This window comes from Miscanthus floridulus, chromosome 17, assembly GCF_019320115.1.
Source record: "Miscanthus floridulus cultivar M001 chromosome 17, ASM1932011v1, whole genome shotgun sequence".
In the NCBI taxonomy this organism is placed as follows: Eukaryota; Viridiplantae; Streptophyta; class Magnoliopsida; order Poales; family Poaceae; genus Miscanthus; species Miscanthus floridulus.
Window position 1 is genome coordinate 33844628 of NC_089596.1, and position 24457 is coordinate 33869084.

Consider the following 24457-nt stretch of genomic DNA (forward strand, 5'->3'; position numbering starts at 1 on the left):
GGTTCTTTTTGTCTTGAGGCCTTAAAGTGGTCTATTTTGAAGAAGTCTTCTTGGTGACGTGCGCTTTTTCGAAGAAAAAAGTGCACTCACTGAGTGTAGCCCCCGAGCCTCTTGCTATTTGGAACAAAAAGTTGGAGGGTCTTGAATCTTATGTTTTTTGAAAACTCCTGTCTTGTAGAATTCTTCTGAGTGATGTGCGCTTTTTTTAAGAAAAAAGTGCACTCACTGAGTGTAGCCCCCGAGCCTCTTGCTATTTGGAACAAAGAGTTGGAGGGTCTTGAATCTGAGTTGTTCAAAGAACTGAAAAACCTCTCCTGTTGCAGCCCTAAGCATATATCTGGGTTCTTTTATTAAAAAAGAACTGGATCTTGGCATATTCTCTGGTAGTCTGCTGTTGTCAGATGTAGTTGTATGGTGGTGGTTGAGTGTAAATGTTGTTTGTTCATGAGTTGTATAGTGTTGGAATATTCTTTCGAATATGCTTGTTCTTGAGTACTGTTCCTTCACGCCTGAGTCCTCTTTCATTGAATTCTATCTTTTCACTGTGTCCTTTGTTAGGTTTGTTCTGTTGGTGCTCCCGGTCCATGTGCACCGCTTCTTTGGTCTATAAATACCCTCCTGGTGTGTTGTTTTTATTCATCAAGCATTTTGTTGCGTGGTCTGAAATCTCCGTAGTCATGAATATGATAGTTTCTGAAGTAGAGCAGCCCCCGGGTGTATTCTGTAGTTCTTGTATATCTTATCGTAGCTAGAGGGAGTCTTGTGATAGGGATTAGAGGTAGACTAATCTCACAGTGGCATTGTACTAGGAAGTACGTGGCGGTAGTAGGAGGAAGTCTTGTGATGTGGGATACGTTCCTTCATCCAGCAGTTCTAGGTAGATCCCCCTTGCCTGCCCTACGACTGTCTAGTGCAAATCAACGCCTAATCCGGTGTCACGTCAGACTTGGGTAGACATATGCCTGCATGCCTTCCCAGGTCCATGTTGTCCCACCATGCTGCTAACTTCTGCCTTGGATGTACTGCATTCGTCCTTTGAAGAAAATAGTGTAGCCAAGTGCGGTTTGTTCTACCGAGTAGCAATTTGGAACACATAGTCGTTCCAGAGCCAAGTTATGTCCGGGTTCCTTTTTTCTACCTTGCTCGTCATAGTACCGAGTTCGTTGGGTCTTGTAAGGTGTGTAATCTTGTATTTTTTGAAGCCATTTATAATGGAAAGAATCTTATCTTCTAAGTTGTCATTCTTTTTTCTGCTGATGTCCTAGTTGTTTATGAGATTCCCGAGTTCTTTCTATAAGAACCGAGTTCTTGTGTGCCTTGTGAGGTGACCCTTCGTCGCTTCATGGTTGATGAGTTCTTTTTATAGCAATATGATAACTCTACCATGGTGCTAGATGGATAAGTCTAAAATCTGCCCGTTGAACTGTACCTTTGTGTAGAAGTGTGCCATCCGTCATTTCAGCTATGTCAGTTGTGTTGGAAAAATGGATCGTTGCGTTCTCATGCCATGTTTAAATGGGCCTGGTGGGCATTTTTATTGCTATAAAAATCTATTTAAAGGCCTTTCTTCTTCTCTTTCTCTACTGCCCTGCTTTTGCCTTGAAACCCTAGTCTTCAAAACTCCGTCGTCGCCATTATCGCCGTCATCTGAGCATCGCTATCTGGGCATCATCTTTTCTTAGTGCTTTATTGCTTTCGCTAGTATATGGGTAGGAAGAAATCAGCGAGCAAGTCCTAGGCAACCTTTGTAGACGAGGAGGCATCGCTTTCTGTGATTGAAAATCAAGAATTCATGGCCATGAGGGCTGCTCTAAAGATCTGGCTGGCTCCAACTACGACTGAGGATCAGTTGTGCGAGCTTGTTAGTGATGGTCTAATCCAGGGCAAGGAGTTTGCTCATTGGAAAGCTCCAGGTGAGCATCGGGTCCCAACTCCAGGCCCTGGTGAGATTGTTCTTTTTGTCTCCTTTATCCGTGCTGGACTCTGTCTTCCTGCTTCTGCTTTTCTTCATTGATTTCTCAGTTATTTTGGGATTAGCTTGAACCATCTCACTCCCAATGTTGTCCTTCATCTTTCTGTTTTTGTCCGTCTTTGTGAAACTTTTCTTGGAATTCCTCCTTCTCTTTCTCTCTTTCGTTACTTCTTCCGTCTGAAGCCCCAACCCCGTAGCGATGACACCCATGTTCTTGGTGGCTGCGGGATCCAGTTTCGTCAGGGTCGTAAGTAAATTCTTTGATTATGACTTAGTTGATTCTGTGAGGGATTGGCATGCCAACTGGTTTTATGCCGCCATATGATTCCTCCTCTTATTGTTCATTCTAGTTCTGGTCCTGTGGTGAATGATCGATGGGATAAAAATCTCCTGATGATGGATTGAGCTCTAGGCGATCAGCCATTTCTTGAGAGGGATATGTACCTGAAACAGCAAGGCTTGACTAGCTTTAGGGATTGTTTCTAGTTTTCTTCGCACCGTGTTCAACCTCTGAAGGAGCGAGAGAATTATGGTTTTTGAGTACTCTAGGGCGGAGGACCCTTCTCGTATGGTCCCTGCCCTTGAGTTGACTGATGAGGAGGTGCTCGAGCGCCTTCAGAAGATGTTGAAAGGAGTAAGCGTCGTCCTATATGCTGTCCCTGAGTATTGTGCTGACAACCCGCCTCCTGCTATGAGTTGTTTTTTCTTATGCGTGTACTTTTTGTATTTCCTTTGGTGTCCCCACTTTTTGCTTAATCTTTCTCATCTGGTTGTTTTATTCTTTTATAGGAATTTGGGCATAACTTCATCAATCCGATCCCCCTTGATGACCGCCCTGCCATGGTGGAGACTGGGGAGAGTCTTGCTGGGACATCTTTAACCAGTAAGTTTCAAACCACCACGATGTTTCCTGGTGTTTCTTCTGCAGTTCTTGATGCTTATGTTGAGTATGTTCCTTGTCCAGTTCCTCAAGCTCCTCGTAGTGTCGGAAAAAGGAGGCGAGCAGATTGTTCTTCTTCTGGTTTGTCTGGTACTAAGAAGTCTCACCAGTCGAGTACTCGTCTAGGTACTCAAGTTATAGGTAGCGTGCTCCTAGGTGAGCATATTAATACATTTTGTCTTTTTGTTGTTTGTTTGTGCCTTTAACCGAGTACTTTTCTCCTTTTTCAGATGGCGCTGTGGTTGGCTTGTTTTAGAGTGAGGTAGATGAGGATGATGATGCGGCCCTTTTCATGCACCGGTGAGTTGTTTCATTGTTTTTCTGTTGTTCAACGGCCTCTTTTTGTTCTAACTCTGGCCTTGTCCTCTTGTAGTAAGCGGTCGTCGAGCTTGAGTTCTTCTGGGGCTCTGGTACCGACCATGCCACTCCTGTCGCAGAGTGGTGGTGATATTTTTGCTGCTATAGTTCCCCCTCTAAGGTCTTCTGTTGGTCTTGGGGGTTTTATGAAGAAGAAGGATAGCTAAGTGAGTGAATCCTTGGTTATGTTTCTTTGCTTCTGTTTTCCTCTTTTCTGATTCATATTCTTATCATTAAGTTTCCTTATCATCCTGTAGACCCTCGCCTTCCCTTAACCCTCAGTCGACCTCTTGTCAATCCTCTGGTGTGCCCCTGTGTGCTGAGTCTCGGGACTTGGAATGTACGGTCGGCGAGGGTGGCTGTGAGGGAGACAGGGTTCCCTGGTGACCACACTGCTGCGGATTTGCTGACTCCAGGGTGACCCTGGCCGTGGTGGTGGGCTCCATCTGAGGGGGTAGCCGGGGCTTCCTAGGACACGGTCCTGGTCCTGCCTTCTTCGCATCGACCAGCTTCTCCCTCTGCTCCTCTTGCTACTAGTGGTCAGCGTTTGGATGATGATGTGGTACAACAATTCGATGCCACTCATCGGTTGTCAGAGCTGACCGCTACCTGGGAACCTTTGTGACTTCTTTTGGGGAAAAACTCTAGGTAAGTTTTTCTGAAGTTCTTTCTTTGGATGTTCATCTTTCTTCTATTCTTATGTCTTGTTTTCTCTCTCTCTCTCTCTCTCTCTTTGTTTAGTCTTTTTCTTGGGATCATACCGGCTTCTTTTTCTCGTCTGAAACCAAGAAAAAGTTGTCTTCTGAGGTTAGTGCCCTAAAATAGAGCTTGACCTCTATCGGGCTGAGATGGAGACCGAGCGTCAAACGCACCAAAGAGAGGAACAAGTTCTCCGTGCCTAGGTGGTTGAGGCTAAAAAGCGAAGGGATGCTGCTATCTAGGAGGCCTTGAAGAATGTGGAGGCCATGAAGAATGAGTGCAATGGTATCACGGGTTCTTTTTGTTTCCTTTTGTATTCAAATTTCCCTTTCTGCTGACTTGTTTTTGGTGCCTGTCTAGCTCTCCGAGTTGAAAAGCAGAAGCTCTTGGAGGGTATTGAGGAAATGAAGATACTTGTTCGCAACAGTCACAACAGGGCTGAGGAGGTAATTACTCGTGCTGAAGAAGAACTTGTGCTTGCCAAGTTGATTAGGCGTGGAGCTGACAGGGATCTTGTGCAGGTCCAGAAAACTGTTGAAGTCTTGACTGGCAAGTTGGCGACGGCTACTGAGAACTAGAATGCTTTGTGGAAATCATTTTGGTCAGTAGCCGATCTCCTCCGGACTCCAACAGATGATGGTCAATCTTGGGCTCAGTTTATTCCTCAAGTTCCGACCCGTTTCCCAGAGTTCGTGAAGAGGTGTGCCCAACTATGTACCAGAAATGTTCTTGCCTAGGTCCGGGTTCTTGCTCTGGAGGTGCCTTTGTCCAAGATTGCAGAGGAAGCCAAGAGTCAAGAATATCTGGATGCCATTGAAAAGGTGGAGCCTGAGGTCGAAGATTTAGCCAGGAGGATTGTGGATAATCTTAATATTGATATTTCTTCTCCTGATGACGATGCTTGATGTAATTGACCTTTGTACTCCGGCCACTGTAATAGGATATTATACTTCTTTTTGAATGAAGATTCTTTATTTTTGTTGATGTCTTCTTTGCCTAGATGTCTTCACCTTGTTTATTCTTCAAATGAGTTGTCCAAGTGATCATAATTTTTTCTGAGTAGTCATTTCTTGGGCGTGGCGCGCATCCACAGTTTAGAGTGGTCATGTTCTTTCATCCGTTGTAGGGTAATTCCTTGATAGGTCGAGCGTTTGTATGGCTTTTATCTGAGCCTTGACTTGTTGAGTGCTTATTTGGCTTTTATCTACGCCGTGTAAACAACTCGGGGTATGTAGATCGTTGTCTTGTCAGTATTGAAAAGACTTAGAACCGGCGATCTCAAGCACCTTCAGTTTCTTTGCTTTCGTTCGGTGAGCTCAAGCATGTTTTAGCTTTTTGCTTAACTCGGGGTGTGGCCAGCATCTGGCTCTTTCCCTGGTTTTGAAAACAACTCATGATCGGTTTGGGTGTTAGCTTATCAGCTACCCTCATCGGCGGGCTCAAGCATCTTTTCAGCTTTTTTCCTCTCGGCCGGTAGGCTCAGGCATAATTTCAGCCATTTTGCTCTTTGGTTCAGGTGTTAGCTTATCAGCTACCCGCATTGGTAGGCTCAAGCATCTTTTCAGCTCTTTTGATCTCGGCCGGTATGCTTAGGCATAATTTCAGCCATTTTTCTTTTTGGTTCGGGTGTTAGCTTATTAGCTACCCTCATCGGTGGGCTCAAGCATCTTTTCAGCTCTTTTGCTCTCAGCCGGTATGCTCAGGCATAATTTCAGCCATTTCGCTTTTTGGTTCGGGTGTTAGCTTATTAGCTACCCTCATCGGCGGGCTCAAGCATCTTTTCAGCTCTTTTGCTCTCGGCCGGTATGCTCAGGCATAATTTCAGCCATTTTGCTTTTTGGTTCGGGTCTTAGCTTATTAGCTACCCTCATCGGCGGGCTCAAGCATCTTCTCAGCTCTTTTGCTCTCGGCCGATATGCTCAGGCATAATTTCAGCCATTTTGCTTTTTGGTTCGGGTGTTAGCTTATTAGCTACCCTTATCGGCGGGCTCAAGCAACTTTTCAGCTCTTTTGCTCTCGGCCGGTGTGCTCAATGGAAACAACTAGGGGAAAGCCATAATAAGACATATGTTGTCGAGGAACACCATCTTTATTGATCATTAACATTGATATGCTTAGTGAAAACAACTTTGGGAAAGCCATAATAAGACATATGTTGTCGAGGAACACCATCTTTATTGATCATGAACGTTGATCTCTTGTGGTTTGTATATACATTCTTCATTGAGTTGTTTTCATGCGTAGAATCTTCTTAGTTGGCTGATGTGCCATGTGTTGTTGACTTCTTTTCCATCTTCAGTTATCAACTTGTATGTGCCTGGTCCGGTGACTTTTGTGACAATAAAAGGACCTTCCCATGGACTAAGCAGTTTATGGTGTCCGTCAGTTTTTTGTATTCTTCTTAGTACTAGGTCTCTGATTTGGAGTGATCGAGGTTGGGTATTCTTGTTGTAGTGGCGTCTTAAACCTTGGAGGTATCTTGCTGATTGAAGGGTAGCGTTTACTCTGACTTCTTCTGTACTGTCGAGTTCTAATCTTCGGGTGTGTTCTGCTTCTCCTTCGTCATATTGTTCTATCCTTGGTGACGTCCAGATCAAGTCGGCAGGTAGTACAGCTTCTGATCCGTAAACTAAGAAGAAAGGTGAGTATCCGGTGGCTCTGCTTATTTGAGTTCGTAGCCCCCATACTACTTTGGGTAATTCTTCAATCCATTTGGATCCATAGTTCACTAGTTCTTCATACAATCTTGGTTTTAATCCGGCTAGTATGAGTCTGTTAGCCCTTTCTACCTATCCGTTGGCTTCTGGATGTGCGACTGATGCATAATCTATGCCGAAGCCACAATCCTGTGCCCAACTTTAGAATTCTATAGCTGTGAAGGGAGAACCCAAATCTGTGATGATTCGATTGGGCATGCCGAAGCGGTACATAATGTCTTAGATGAACTCGACTGCTTTGGCTGTGCTGTATTTTGCGAGTGGTTTGTATTCAATCCACTTGGTGAACTTGTCAATTGCTACAAAGATGTACTTGAAACCGCCTTTTGCTTTCTTGAGGGGTCCAACTTGATCCAGCCCCCAGCAGGAGAAAGGCCAAGCGGGAGGGATGCAGATGAGATTGTGAGCTGGTACATGAGCTTGTCTTGCAAACATTTGACAACCTTTGCATTTTCTGACGAGTTCTTCTACGTCTTTCAAAGCGGTTGGCCAGTAGAATCTAGTGTGGAATGCTTTGCTGACTAGTATTCTTGAAGCGGCATGATTTCCACAGCAACCTGAGTGTATTTCGTCTAAGATCTCTTTGCCTTTTTCAAATGAGACACATCTTAGGAGTACTCCTGATGATGCGGCTCTTCTGTATAGCTTGTCCCCTACTAGGACGTAGTTCTTGCTTCTGCGAACAACTCGGGTAGCCTCCGCTTTATCTGCTGGCAACTTGTTCTCTTTGATATAATCGATAAAAACCTGGGTCCATGAGGTGGTGATTACCAAAATCTGGGTGCCTTTAGCTGGAAGTTCAGGGGTTATCTCACTGGGTTGTTTGATAGAGGGAGCTGATAACTCCTCTATGAATACGCCAGGTGGGACCTTTGCCCTGTCTGATCCGAGCTTGGCGAGGACGTCTGCTGCAATATTAGAATCGCGCGGGACATGTAGAATTTCTAATCCTTGAAAATGTTTTTTCGAGTTTTTGTATTTCAGCACAGTAAGCGCCCATGTTTTCTTTGGTGCAGTCCCAATCTTTGTTGACTTGGTTGATGACTATAGCCGAATCGTCATATACGACTAATCGCTTGATTCCAAGGGTAATTGCCACTCGGAGCCCGTGTATGAGGGCTTCGTATTCTGCTTCATTGTTTGTAGCTTGCCATAATATCTTGAGGACATACTTGAGTTGTTTTCCATCTAGAGAGATGAAGAGAACACCTACACCAGCTCCGCCTAGCTTGAGTGATCCATCAAAGTACATCTTCCAATGATCAAGTATGGTATTTGACATAGGTTATTGAATTTCTATCCACTCGGCAACAAAATCGGCAAGGGCTTGAGATTTAATTGCCTTCCATGGGGTGAAATCGATATTGAGAGCACCAAGTTCAACTACCCACTTAGATATGCGCCCTGTTGCGTCTCTATTGTGTAGGATGTCTCCGAGTGGGAAATCTGTCACCACGGTAATCTTGTGGCTTTCAAAATAGTGGCGAAGCTTGCGTGAAGTGATCAGGAGGGCGTATAGTAGTTTTTGCACATGCGGGTACCGGATTTTTGATTCTGACAGTACTTCACTGATGTAGTATGCTGGGTGTTGTACTTTATATATGCGTCCTTCTTCTTCTCTTTCTACGACTATCGCTGTGCTGATCACAGTAGAAGTTGCCGCAATGTAGAGCATCATGTCTTCGTATTTCTTTAGAGGTGTGAGAACGGGCGAGGAGGTGAGGTATGCCTTAAGTCTTTTGAAAGCTTCGTTGGCTTCTTCTGTCCACTCAAACATGTCTATCTTCTTCAGTAGTTTAAAGAAAGGTAACCCTTTTTCGCCGAGTCTTGATATGAAATGATTGAGGGCCGCCATGTAGCCTGTTAGTTTATGCACATCTTTGACACTTCGAGGAGGGCCCATCTCTATAATGGCTCGAATTTGCTTGGCGCTGGCTTCGATTCCACGATGACTGACCAAGAATCCAAGTAGTTGTCCTGAAGGAACTCCGAATACACACTTGTTTGGTTTCAATTTCCACCTCCACCTTTTCAGGTTTTCGAAGGTTTGCTTTAATCTTCAATTAGTGTGTCTGGGTTCTTTGTTTTTACTACTACGTCATCCATGTATGCTTCTACGTTTTCACCGATCTGATCACCAAGGCATGTTTGGATAGCTCTTTGGTATGTGGCACCAGCATTCTTGAGTCTAAATGACATGGTCTTGTAGCAGTAGGCACCAAATGGAGTAATGAAAGATGTCTTGCTCTGGTCTTGTTCCTTTAATATGATCTGGTGATATCCCGAATAGCAATCAAGAAAGGATAATAGGGTACATCCTGCTGTTGAATCAACTATCTGATCAATGCGTGGTAGCCCGAATGGATCTTTCGGGCAGTGTTTGTTGAGATCTATGTAGTCGACGCACATGCGCCACTCATCCGTATTCTTTTTTGTACTAGAACTGGGTTTGCTAGCCAATCTGGATGAAGGATTTCTCTGATGAATCTGGCTGCCATTAGCTTTTTGATTTCTTTTTTAATTGTTGTCTTCTTGTCGGGTGAGAATCGTCGTAGCCGTTGCTTCATACGCTTGGAGCCTTCATTGATATCGATTATATGCTCAGCCAACTCTCTTGGGACACCTGGCATGTCGGCCGGCTTCCAAGCGAAGATATCTTTGTTGTCCCAAAGAAAGTTGGTGAGCATGAGTTCCTATTTTGCCGAGAGGTGGGCGCTGATGGTTGCCGTTCTGGAGGGATCACCGGTGCCTAGGTTGATTTGCTTGACGTCGGCTTCTTTTGGTGGTGCGAGGATGCTGGGCTTTTTAGCCGGTATCTCTAGTTCTTCTGGGCTCATTTCTATGGAAATAGTGGCTATTTCTTTTCTACCATTGGTGGCTTGTGCTTTGGCTGTAATTTAAATTGCCTAAACGTCGCAGTCAAAAGCATGCTTCAAATCACTTCGAAGGGAAAGGACACCGTTAGGCCCTGGCATCATAAGCAATAGGTACGGATAATGCGGTATCGCCATGAATTTTGCTAGTGCTGGGCGCCCAAGGATTGCGTGATATGATGAATCGAAGTCTGCAACTTCAAACTTGATGAACTCTGTTCGGTAGTTTGAGGGAGTTCCAAAAGTAATCGGTAGAGTGATTTGTCCAAGTGGCATGGCTACCTTGCCGGGTACTATCCCATAAAAAGGGGTGCTCGTTGGTGTAATCATCCCGGCGAGTTGTAGTCCCATCTTCCTTAGCGTTTCTGAAAAAATGATGTTGAGTCTGGCTCCCCCATCGATTAGTACTTTTGTGACAGTCATACCGGCGATAGTTGGATCTAGAACCAGTGGGTAATGGCATGTGTTTCCTATGCTAGTCCATTGGTCTTCTCTTGAAAACTGGATTGGATACTGTGACCAATTGAGATATCTTGGAGTAGCCGGTTCTGCTGCCATAATGGTTCGTAGAGCTAGCTTTTCTTGATGTTTGCTTCTGGAATCTGGGGCCCTAGCGAAGATCACTGCTACTGTCCCCCTGGATTTTTGGAATCCCTTGTCTTCGTGGTTGTCTTCATCTTTTTTCTAATTGTCTTCTTTAGTGTTTACCTTATTATCTTTTCTTGTGTATCGATCGTTGAAGGTGTAGCAATTTCCGATGGTGTGATTTCCTTTAGGGTGCCAGATGCAATGCATGTTTTCAATGTCATCATACCTTCTGGGTTTGGAAAACTTTCTTGATTTGTCAGCCACCGCTACGGTGTTGTCTGGTCCACGTTTTTTTCCTGATGTCTGATGTTTCGATGATTTTGCTTGTCTGGGTTGTCTTGGTTGTTTCTATCCGAGAACCTTTCTCGTGTCTTCTCCTCTGCAGTAATCATCTTTTCTACTGTGCGTCTGAATTCTTCATTGTTTCTCGGGTTTTCTTTGCAGAAGTCCTGAAATTGCCACCTAGCCATGATTCCGTGAGAGAAAGCTTCGATTACTTCTTGTTGGGTGATGTCATGTACTTGAGCACGTAGTTCGCCAAATCATCGATAGTAGTTCCTAAGACTTTTGCCTCCTTTCTGCTTAAGTCCTTTTAATTCTATGTGGGTGATGGGGTGTGTAATGATACCCGTGAAATTTTCACAGAAAACTCTTTGCAAGTCCTCCCAATTTCTGATTGACCCTAGATTTAATTTGTCGAACCATTGGAGGGGCATGGTTTCTAGGGCCATGGGAAAGAACAAGGTCTTGATATCGTCGTCTCCTCCAGCTAGTTCAATCGACTGCAAGTAAATCCTGAGCCACTACCTTGGTTCGGTCTTGCCATCATATTTAGAGTGGTTGGACGGCTTGAACTTGTGAGGTAGTCGTATTGAAGCAAGTCTATTTGCAAAATAGGGGAATCTATCATGCATTCCAGCTTCTGTGTATTCTGATTCAGCACCTCCTTCTAGCCAATTGTTGTCTTGGTGAGAGTAGTTCTACGAGGCTATCTGAATAGGTACTTTGCTTCTGGTCTTTCTTGGTTGTTCGACTCGGTAGTTTTGACTATGGTCCCTTCTACTTTCTCTGTTATGACTTCCACTTGGTCCGAGTCTCTTGAAAGAGGACTTCCTTTGATTTTGATCTTCCTACCCATGAGATGTTGACCTAGCAGGAAGTCTTGAGCGGGGCCTTCCATCATGTGTCCTTAGGGCTATTGACTGGAGAAGGTCCCGGAGCTGCTCCTGTCTTTCACTGGGATGTGAGGTCACTCTGAGTTCTTCTAGTGCTTCTCGGATCCTATTGTAGGGTGTATTCGCCGTGCGTCTTTTTTCGACTTCTTGCTCTGATTTTCTTCTATTGTACTCAGACATATCTGATTCATATCTGATCCAAGCTTCCTTGAGCTGCCTAGCACGGCGTTGGCGTCCTTGTTTTAATTTGTTCCTTCTTTCTCTGGCTTGCTTCTGATTCTTGGTCTCACCATCGTGCCCTTGGATGAAGGGTGATATGTTGGACTTAGATTCATCCGATGACCTGATGTCGGGTGCTTCTGGGGGGACCAACGGTGATTGAGGATGTTGAACCATGAATACTTCTCGTGCGTGAATTGTTCTGTTATTAGCGTCGGTTTCCACACTGTCATGGTTGTTGATAACTTTAGTAGAGGATTCAAGGTCGCAGGTCGAGTCTCCTTCCTGGTAGGGTAGAATTGCTGTTGTCATTGTGCCAACTAGTCGGGTACCGCTATCATCAGGAACAGAACCTAGCCAATGGATGATGCAGTCTTGAGATGTTATAGTTAGTACGAGACCTTCCTGAGCTCCTTTCAGTGGCATTCTAAGCACCAGATCGAGGGATCCTTCAGGCCGTGCCTGATAAGATTTTGCCATGTTGTGGAGTCCAAACGAAAGAGGACCCGACTTCTTGAAAGGATTCTGAGTGTATTCCGAGTTGTATTCTTGATAGGCCAAAGCCACATTCTGGAACCCTATCAGAAAAGAACTTGGTTTCTCGAAAGAACTCGGGTAAGACTCCATCTCGGATGCGGAGCCTGAGTTCGAGTTGGATGCGCAAAGCTATGAAATCTGAGTTGGATCGGACATCATGAGCTACGTGAATCTTCCGGTGAGTTGATCTGTCGTAGTCGTCGAAATAGAAAGGTCTTCATGGTGATCCGAATCTTCAAGGAGACAGCTTTGGAGCTTGCCATCGTTGCCTGCCTCACAGATCCATGAACCGAAGATGAAGGTTGATCCCATTGAGAAAATCATGTTGTCGAGGTCCGTCGAGCTCTCGGATGCAAATTCGCCAAAAGCCCCTACCTGGCGCGCTAGCTGTCGATGTTTTACCACCGATAGCCTGCCACGAGGGTACCTGGGGCAGTTTGTTTGGGCTTCAGCGTTATGCAGAACTTGATGGTAAACGCAAGAGACAGTTGGTTTATCCTGGTTCGGGCCCTCGACCGTGATCGAGTAATAGCCCTACGTCCAGTTGGTGTTAGCCTTTGTGTTGGATTGATTGTAAAGTGTTGTCTCTCACCCTTTCTCTAGGAACTCCGCTCTCCTTTATATAGTCAGGAGGCCAGAGTCCTAGTCGGTTTACAATGAGAGTTCCTAGTAGGATTACAGAATAATACTACTACTAAGATTACATGGAAAGAATCCTAGTTAGACTAGATCTTCTCCCTTCCTTGAGGGGTATCCCATGGGTCCCGCATCGACACAAGTATGGCTTTATGATAGTAGATAATTACACTAGATACACATGGGTATTCTTTCTAGTGGACAAGAGTGATGTATTTGCAATATTCAAATCATTTGTCAAGGGCATTCACAATGAGTTTGGAACAACCATCAAGAGAGTTAGAAGTGACAATGGTAGTGAGTTCGAGAACACTAGAATTGATGAGTTGTGTGATGAATTTGGAATTAGACATCAATTCTCGGCCAAGTACACTCCACAATCAAATGGCCTTGTTGAGAGGAAAAATAGAACACTCATTGATATGGCAAGGTCTATGCTTAGTGAGTACAATGTGAGTCAATCTTTTTGGGCCGAAGCTATCAACACGGCTTGCTATTGTTGCAATCGCCTCTATTGTCACCCATTGAAAGAGAAGACACCATATGAGCTCTTGAATGGTAGAAAGCCCAACATTGCATATTTTTGGGTCTTTGGTTGTAAATGCTATATCTTAAAGAAAGGCACTAGATTGGGCAAGTTTGATAAGAAATGTGATGAAGGATTCCTACTTGGTTATTCTACTACAAGCAAAGCTTATAGAGTTTGGAATTTAGATAGTGGTACTCTTGAGGAAGTTCATGATGTTGAATTTGATGAAACCAAGGGTTCACAAGTAGAGAATGAGAACTTGGAAGATGTTAGAGGCATTCAACTTTCAAATGCCATGAAGAACATGGATGTTGGTGAATTGAGGCCTAGGCAAGTGAATGATGATGAAGATGGTCAAGTACAAGTGCACTCTAACTCAAATGTGCAAGATGATACAACTCAAGCTAGTACAAGTGGCTCTCATGATAATGAACAAGATCAAGTGACTAGTACATCATCTCAACCCAATGATCAAGCAAGTGCAAGTAATCAAGTTCCAATGCTCCAATCAACCAATATTGCAAGAGATCATTCATTGGACACTATCATTGGTGATATTTCTAGAGGTGTACAAACAAGATCAAGATTGGCTTCATTTTGTGAGCATTTCTCATTTGTGTCATCCATTGAACCAAAGAAGATAGATGAAGCATTGAAGGATATTGATTGGGTGAATGCTATGCATGAAGAATTGAATAATTTCACAAGAAATCAAGTATGGGAATTAGTAGAGAGACCAAAGGGACACAATATGATTGGAACCAAATGGGTCTTTAGAAACAAGCAAGATCAAGATGGGATAGTAGTAAGGAACAAAGCAAGATTGGTAGCACAAGGATATACACAAGTTGAAGGTCTTGACTTTGGAGAAACATATGCCTCGGTTGCTAGATTGGAAGCAATTAGAATCTTGCTAGCCTATGCTTGTGCCCACAACATCAAGCTCTATCAAATGGATGTCAAGAGTGCATTTCTCAATGGTTACATCAATGAAGAAGTATATATTGAGCAACCTCCTAGTTTTGAAGATGATAAGAAGCCTGACCATATGTATAAGTTGAAGAAGGCATTGTATGGCTTGAAGCAAGCACCTAGAGCACGATATGAGAGATTGAGGGACTTCCTACTCTCTAAAGGGTTCATGATGGGCAAGGTTGACACCACTCTTTTTATCAAGAAGATTGGCAAAGACTTGTTTGTGTTGCAATCTATATTGATGACATCATATTTGGATCGACTAATCAAGACTTTTGTGATGAGTTTGAAAAGATGATGGCTAGTGAGTTTGAGATGTCCATGATTGGAGAGTTAAGTTACTTCCTTGGTCTTCAAATCAAGCAATTGAAGAATGGTACATTTATGAGTCAAGACAAGTATATCAAGGACATGATCAAGAAGTTTGGCATGAGTGATAGTAAAGTCATTAGCACACCAATGGGAACAAATGGCAACATGGATAGTGATGCAAGTGGCAACATGGTGGATCAAAAATTATATCGGTCTATGATTGGAAGCCTACTCTATGTGACCGCATCAAGGCTAGATGTCATGTTTAGTGTATGCATGTGTGCAAGATTTCAAGCCTCACCAAGAGAAAGTCATTTGAAAGCTACTAAGAGAATATTGAGGTACTTGAAGCATACACAAAATGTTGGTTTGTGGTATCCCAAAGGAGCAAAGTTTGAGCTAGTTGGTTACTCCGACTCGGATTATGTGGGATGCAAGGTTGAAAGGAAGAGCACCTCGGGCACATGTCAATTATTGGGAAGATCACTTGTTTCATGGTCATCAAAGAACCAAAATAGTGTTGCATTATCAACCACCGAAGCCGAATACATATCCGCCGGTAGTTGTTGTGCACAAGTACTTTGGATGAAGGCCACTTTGAGTGACTTTGGAATCAAGTTCAAGAAAGTGCCATTGCTATGTGACAATGAGAGTGCAATCGAGTTGACCAACAATCCGGTTCAACATGCAAAAACAAAGCACATTGATGTCCGCCACCATTTCATAAGAGATCACCAATAAAAAGGGGACTTTTGCATTAAGAGTGTAGGTACCGAAGATCAACTTATCGATATATTTACCAAGCCATTGGATGAGAAAAGGTTTTGCAAGCTAAGAAATGAGTTGAACATATTGGATTTCTCAAATATGTGTTGATGCACCCCCACTTATATGACATGCCTCTCCTTCGAGCAATCCAAGGTAAAAGTTGATTGGCATGGCATACATAGTTACTAAGGACATGTTTAGTGCATCTAGACATCTTTCACATTTAATAGGCTCATTAATGAAAATCAAATGAATTTGATGATTATATGGTACCACTATTGCTTCTATGCTTATTTTGATCTAGTGGTAGCATATGACATGTTTGTGGGCTTGTAAACCTAGTGTTTGATCTAGAAAATGAGCTCTAAGTGTTTAACTCAATATGGTACAAGATAACCCTTATTTGGAGGTGTGAAGAAGCTTGTCCTTGGATCAAACAGAGTTAAATATCTTTCGCAAATGATCTCGATTGAACCAAATTTGGAAATATGATCCTCACACCATTGATTGACATTGATAATCTCTACCTATCTATATTTTGAACCTTTGTGGTCATTGATGACAAAGGGGGAGAAAAACAAAGATATTAGTACATGGGGAGAAAAACAAAGATATTCATGTACTAAGATAGTGAAAAGATAACAAAGGAGAAGAATTTGACATAGGGGGAGGAATATGACAAAGGAAAGGGATCAATTAAAATTTTGAGCACACCAGTAGGGGGAGCAAGCGCATGAACTTGTATGGTGCATTTGAATGTGCATTTCATATGTTTGCTTGCATGGCACAAGTTTTAAATTTCAATATCCATGCTTGTGTGGTATATGCTAGTTGTAGGTTTGAATGATAAAATGAAAAACTAGCATGCATAGGATATCTAATGATTTCATTTCCAAGTATTTCCAAGTGGTATCAAGCTAACCATGGTGCTAAGGATGGTATAATGGTGCACTTCGATTGGTATCACGCTTCAAAGGTCCATCTTTTACACCTTAGCATCATTTGGTAGGCATTGTCTCCTATATTTCCTATCTAAGCATATGTGCAAGCTACTATCCAAACTCTTAGCACATATGTAGGGGGAGCAATTGCTACCATATGGAGTTCATTAAACTTGTCCATATCCTTTTGCACATGGTAAATATGCTTGGGCAAGCAACATGGATTCAATTGAATTTCAATTCATATCTTTGTGAAAGGGTTGTCATCAATTACCAAAAAGGGGGAGATTGAAAGCTCTAGTTTGGTTTTGGTGAATTGATGAAACCCTAAGTGCTAACCTAGTTTATCAAGTGATCATGAGATAGGTAGCACATTCCAAGTGGTGAAGCAAATGAAGATCATGACATAATGATGGTGATGCCATGGTGATGATCAAGTGCTTGGACTTGAAAAGAAGAAAGAGAAAAACAAAAGGCTCAAGGCAAAGGTATAAATGGTAGGAGCTATTTTGTTTTGGTGATCAAGACACTTAGAGAATGTGATCACATTTAGGTTCGATAGCCGTACTATTAAGAGGGGTGAAACTCGTATCGAAATGCGGTTGTCAAAGTGCCACTAGATGCTCTAACTCATTGCATATGCATTTAGGATCTAGTGGAGTGCTAACACCCTTGAAAATGTTTGTGAAAATATGCTAACACATGTGCACAAGGTGACACACTTGGTGGTTGGCACATTTGAGCAAGGGTGCAGAAGTTAGAGGTGAAAAAGAGTTAGTCTTGCTAGCCACTGAGTGACCGAACGCTGGTCTCAGAGGGACCGGCACGTCCGGTCAAGTGTGGTAGCGTAGACACCAGCGTCGGTCATCGACCGGACGCTAGGTCTCGGACTGACCGGACACTGAGGTCCAGTGTCCGGTCGTGTTGACGGACAGCGTAGAATGAAGTCAACGAGTGACCGGACGCTGGCTGTGTCCGATCGAGCATGACCGGACGCGTCTGGTCGTGAAATATCATTTCTGGAACCTTACTGGAAACGACCGGACGCTGGAGGCTTAGTGTCTGGTTAGTTTGTGTGCAGCTTCCGGTCAGCAGATGACCGTTGAAATCTGACGAACAGTATTTGAAGCAGGGGACATGTGGCGTGAATCACGTGACCGGACGCTGAGGGCCAGCGTCCGGTCAAACCGATCAGAGCGTCCAATCATCCCGCATTGTGCCCAGTAAAGGGGTACAACGGCTCTATTTCATGTGGGCTTCTATTTAAGCCCCATGGCCGGTTGAAGCTGACACCTTTGGCCATTTTCATTGACATAGCAACCTTGTAAGCTTAGCCAAAGCCCTCCCACTCATCTCCATCATTGATTCATCATCTTTGTGAGATTGGGAGTGAATCCAAGTGCATTGCTTGAGTGATTGCATCTAGAGGCACTTGGTGTTCGTGTTTCACTGTGGATTTTGCTTGTTACTCTTGGTGATTGCCACCACCTAGACAGCTTGGAGCAGCGAGGATCATTGAGCGGAGGGTGGTGATTGTCTCCGGCTCCGATCGTGGTGATTATGAGGGGTTCTTGACCTTTCCCCGGCAGAGAGCCAGAAGGTACTCTAGTGGATTGCTTGTGGCTTGTGTGATCCTCATCTTGTGTTGGTTGTGCGGCACCCTATTGAGGGTTTGGCGTGTGATGCTAATTAGCGCGTGAACCTCCAAGTGAGTGAATCGCCACAACGAGGACTAGCTTGCCGACAAGCAAGTGAACCTCGGTAAAAATCATTGTGTTCATCTTTTGATTCCGAGGTGTTTAGTCTTCATTGGTATTCATTCTTGTGATTGTTTGGCTCCTTCCTCAACACGGCGGTATAACCTTCTTGCTCACTCTCTTTATATTACCGTAAACTAGTTGTCAAGCTCTTTAGTGTAGCTAGTTGTGAGAGCTTGTTAGTTTGGTTAATGTGGCTCTTTAGTTAGCCTTTGAGAGCACACTAACTTAGTGTAGTGACAATAGCTATTATGTGGATAGAAACTATATCAACTAGAATTGTGGTAGGTGGCTTGCATTATTAGTAGGCTAGCACAACACTTGCTTCGCCTCATAATTGTCTAACCGGTTTGCTAAGTGTTGTTGTAGAAATTTTTATTAGCCTATTCACCCCCCCTCTAGCCATTAGGACCTTTCAACTTAACAAACTGGTTAGACAAATATGAGGCAAAGCGAGTGTTGCGCTAGCCTACTAAAAATGTAAGCCACCTACCATAATTCTAGTTTATATAGTTTCTATCCACACAATGGCTATGTCACTACACTAAGTTAGTGTGCTCTCAAAGGCTAACTAAAGAGCCACACTAACCAAGCTAAAAAGCTCTCATGACTAGCTACACTAAAGAGCTTGGCAACTAGTTTACGGTAATGTAAAGAGAGAGAGCAAGAAGGTTATACCACCGAGTTGAGGAACAATCAATCGCAAGAATGAGTACCAATGAAGATCAATCACATCAGAATCAAATGATGACACAATGATTTTTTACCGAGGTTCACTTGCTTGCCGGCAAGCTAGTCCTCGTTGTGGCGATTCACTCACTTGGAGGTTCACGCGCTAATTGGCATCACACGCCAAGCCCTCAATAGGGTGCTGCACAACCAATACAAGATGAGGATCACACAAGCCACGAGTAATCTACTAGAGTACCTTTTGGCTCTCCACCGGGGAAAGGTCAAGAACGCCTCACAATCACCACGATCGGAGCTGAAGACAATCACCAACCTCTGCTCGACGATCCTCACTGCTCCAAGCCATCTAGGTGGCAGCAACCACCAAGAGTAACAAGCGAATCCCACAGCGAAACACGAACACCAAGTGCCTCTAGATGCAAACAATCAAGCAATGCACTTGGATTCACTCCCAATCTCACAAAGATGATAAATCAATGATGAAGATGAGTGGGAGGGCTTTGGCTAAGCTCACAAGGTTGCTATGTCAATGCAAATGGCCAAGACGGTGAGCTTGAGCCGGCCATGGTGTTTAAATAGAGAGCCCCCACGAATAGAGTTGTTGGCTCCTCTATTCACTGAAAAATCGGGGCGACCGGATGCACCGGTCAGAACGACCGGACGTCGGACCCCAGCGTCCGGTCGCGCGATGCCCGCCACATGGCCCTGCTTCAAATGCTGATCGCCCGATCTCAACGGTCATCAATGCACATAAGTTGTGACCGGACGCTCTATAGTGTAGGACCGGACATAGGACCCTAGCATCCAGTCACTTCCAGTAAGGTGGTCACTTCCAGTAAGGTTCCATTTGTGACCGGATGCGTCAATTCGATCATGACTGAACGCAGGAGGGGCAGCGTCCGGTCAAGTCCAGAGAGCTTCCAGAGCTACTCAACTGCGACCGGACGCATCCGATCGGTCACGATCAGATGCAGCAATAGCTTCCGGTCCTTCTCCTCTTCTCTGTGCCGCCACGTCAGCGGGAGCGGACGCACCCACTCCACGTCCGGTCATGAAGTGACCCAGCGTTCGGTCGAAGACTGACGCCAGCGTCTTCACTGCTTCCACTAACCAGACGCGCTGGTCTAATTGAGGCCAGCTTCCGGTCCACTCTATGAAACCCTATCTTTTCTATATAGGGCGCCGGTGAAGTTTCAAATCCTTGCTCCTAAGCGCTAAACATAATGTGTATCACCTTTGTGCATGTGTGTTAGCATATTTTCACAAACATTTTCAAGGGTGTTAGCACTCCACTAGATCGTAAATACATATGCAATGAGTTAGAGCATCTAGTGGCACTTTGATAACCGTATTTCGATATGAGTTTCACCCCTCTTAACAGTACGGCTATCAAACCTAAATATGGTCACACTCGCTAAGTGTCTTGATCACCGAAACGAAATGGCTCCCGCCACTTATACCTTTGCCTTGAGCCTTTTGTTTTTCTCTTTCTTCTTTTCAAGTCCAAGCACTTGATCATCACCATGGCATCACCATCATCATGTCATGATCTTCGTTTGCTTCACCACTTGGAATGTGCTACCTATCTCATGATCACTTTGATAAACTAGATAGCACTTAGGGTTTCATCAATTTACCAAAACCAAACTAGAGCTTTCACCTATGTCGCCATTCATTTGGCTTCCTGATTAATAATTGGCTAACGACACACTAACATCGTGCAAAACTCTGTAATCCCACCTGGCAACGTCCGTTAGTCTCCTTGAGCCCGCGTGTACTCGCTCCTAGATGTATTGGCTGCACATCCCTCACTTTTGCCAGCTCGCTCGAACTTGATCTATCGCCCTTTCAAAATTGTCTGCCACCTTTCAAAAAATTTTGTTTCATCATCTTGAGACCACGTCCTAGTTCATCTACACCGCCCTCCTTCAAAATTTTCCTGTATCTCTTCTGCAGACAATGTTCAGATCAAAAGTTCACCATGGAAGATGAAAACTAGCTAGCCACGCATAGATAAAAAAATTCCAAATCCTTTACCTTTGTCGGCTAGCACTCCAATTTGTAGCCGCTCTGAAATTCAATTCTTCATGTTATCATGCCTATATAAGTAGCCATGGAGGAGAACAATTGTATTGCAATTCCAGTAATCCCTCCCCCTTCCTCTCTCTCTCTCTCTCTCTCTCTCTCTCTCTCTCTCTCTCTTTCATGCATGAATATGCCTAGATTAGAGTTCGACCTAAATGGAGAAACACACGAATTCATGCATAAATCAGCCCATAGATTGGGGATAGATTGTAGAGTGGGATGGCCCTACCACGAACTAGATTATGCCATGGTTTGGGATGAAGCAATTCAAGGTGCTCATGTACTCGTGTTTTTGTTTTATCATTTGTTTTCAATACGTAGAGGATGATCTAATCCTTATGTTTTTGTGTTTCTTGACGTAGGTGTAGCAAGTGTTCCACTACTACGGGGGGCAGCAGCGATGGAGTAGCATTGTAGCGCAATGCCACTGTGGCAGGAGAGCAACCTGTTGGTGTGTGCGATGGCATAGCGGGCAGTGAACCGAGTCATCAAACGGAAATAGACAGAAGGGTATTCGAAGATAATGGGAGAGCAGTAATGCATTAACTTTGTATCCCACCTGAAGGGTTGTGAAGTGCTAGATGAAACTCGAAATTATTTGATTTCTCAAGAAACTAGATTTTATTCTTATTCATCCTACTCGGCTGGCCTTTATAGCCGCTGCGACCGCTTGTAATCTACACGAAAATCACAGATGAACAACCACAGCCCATAGCCAGAACGGCTGTGAAGGACAGTCGAGCAAGCCCATTGGGATGAAGGGAGTAAGAGAGGATCACATCCGGCATCTTTCATATGTCTCTAGATATAATATAACCATATAATATGAGTTGAATGATTGTTTGGTTAGACGAGATTAGTTTTCTTTTGTTGGGTTTGAGTAATGAGGGTGGATGAGAAATTGATTTCTAACTTAAATGATTCTATAGCTGCCGGTAGCCAAATGTAGCCGTTACAAAACCGCAAGTCCCCCTTCCAATCCAAATAAAAAAAAGGTTGCAAACCCCGATTTCAAAAAAAAAACCCGCAAAACCATGGACTGCTACCTTGTTGGTTGTTGCACAGCAGGGAGGCAGAGAACAAAAGTGGTCAACAGGTGCTGGTACTCTTACCCCTTTCTACCGCTGCAAAAGGAGAAAGCTGGTTCACTAGCTATTATTACTGTTTGTCTACAGCAAAGATTGGATCCTGGTCATGCTTAGAATTTTTTAATAACGGAACCTAATTCTTCAGTAAAAAAACACAACTCTGTCTCTGAATCTAGACCCACATCGCGTACAAGTTTAAAGCTAGAATTGTATTTTTTGTTTCTGGACCGAGGGACGAGGGAGTAACCAGAGGAGGAGAGGCGTAGGCCGCCCCATGCAGCCCTACTGAAACGCCAACGTGGAGTACTGCTTGAATACGGTAGCGCAATCATTTCCTGGCCGACATTTCACAATGTTCCTGCAAGGCTGCAAAAGCCAACAGCAGAGAGAGAGACAGAGGGGGGAGTATATGGAGTGGCAGCGGATCATTGGGCAGAGATATGGAGTGGCAGCGGGAGGAGCAATATACGTACTCACTCCGTCTTAAAAAAAATTATAAATCTCAAATTTAACGTATAACAATTATTAATAAATTAATCATTAAATATATTTTTATAATAAATCAATTTTAAGATATTGATACTCATATTTTTCTATAAATCTAGTTAAATTCAGAATTATTTAACTCCTTGAAAAAAAGAGATTTTCACTGTTTTTATGACAAAAAAATGCGCCCGTGGATGTGATTCTAGGTTAGACTAAGTTAAACTCCCTTAATTGTGGTGTTACGGACTAAACGGTCATGTATTGATTGTTTAGCTATTTATTCAGGCTAAACGGACAATTAAAGGGACTAAACGGTGATTAAACAAATAAACAGTTGATTAAACAGACATAATAAAACCCAGTATAGCATTTATACGACATGTAAATAGACTAAACAGGCGTATAGGTGAACAATGCTTAATTGTAAATTGTGCGTATATCAGTTAGTTGAGTTACTTATAATGGCATCTATCCAACTAGGTTCAAATCATTGATTTAATGTAGATATTATAGGCTTAATATCTGACTTAGAATCTACATCTATGTTGTGATTCTAAAAAAAAACTTCTTTAGATTAACTAACTTTAAAGAAAATATTATTAATATTTATGACTCTAAATAGATATACAATAAAAATATATTTTATAATCAATTCAATAATACTTATTATTTGGTATCACAAATGTTAGTATTTTTCTGTAAGTTGGTTCAATTTAAAACTATTTGACTACTCAACTAGCGAGAATTGTATTATTTTTGGGATGGAAGAGTGATGGTTTTGAAATGTGTCTACTACAACATTTTGAATCTCATGCTCACTATTCTCCTACCATCTTTTTTTTCTTCCTACATTTTGGCTCTGAATTTTGTAGGAAATTTGGAAATACAATCATGGTGGGAACTTGGATCTGATTCATGAGAGCCCTTGGAAATTTTACTACTTTTTGTGTGGTTCTTCCTCCCTGACTCCGCTACCAAACGAGGAGTACCTTTATTTAGCTCTGAGAGGTACATTTTTTTTTATTTGTACCCACACACAATTCATCACATGAGACAATTCTACAAATGGCCCCTTCATCATGCCCTTTCTCGGTTCAGTGCATGCTCTTCTTGACACCCATGAACAAATCAAGCCACCTATCTGTTTCAGCGGTCACCACTCCAACTCTAGCCGCCCATGAACAAATCAAGACACCTATCTGTTTCAGCTCACTCGGTTTGTAGCAAAAGTCAACACAGCAAGCATCCACTTACTCTCTGCCCTAGCAGGCTAGCACTATCAGCATGTAGTCATGTAGATTTTCATGATGATATCATCTCATTGCACCTTCAGTCCCATTTTCAATTCAGAGCACTATTGTAATTTATTTCAGTTTGCAACTAGCAAAGAGACATGTTTTCCCTTAGGTTGCAGAGAGATTAAACAAGTGGGTAAAGCCTAAAAGCATGTGTCTTAGTGGCGCGCTTATCTTCTTATCTCATCCATGCTTTCGCCCTGTTCTCAACCCCACATGCTCCCTCTCACATGTCACGTTATTCTTTTGCCTCCATCGTGTGCTAAAGTGACTCCATCCATTATCATTGCTTCAAGAAATTTTTCCTACTGGCTTATTGCTCCCATTTGCAGTTCATCGACCATAATGCAGCAATGTTAATTTTAACACGTAGAACTAGATGGCGGCTCTTCATATTTTTCAAATAATAATTAATCAGTTATCCCCATATATATGTAGAAACTTTTATATAAAGCACAATATATAGTGGGTGTAATAAAGGTGTACTCCTCTGTTTTAAAATTATGGTGTCTAGGACAAATTAATTAGTTCATTTATGAATTTAGGATAGGTAATTAGTTTTTAGCGAATTAGCTTATCCGAAACATCGCATATTTAAATTAACACAGGAGTAATTGATTTGCCAGCTGCCCAACTTGTGTTCAGTTCTCGATAGTCGATATTGATACTATTCGGCCTTATTTACTTAAGACAAGCATTCGACCACTCTATCCGTTTCTGTAAACACGTGCTTGTGCTATTCACGTTTGAAAACTAGATCAACATATAAGCACACAAACAAAATATATGTAACGATTTTTGCATGGTACTACCTCCGG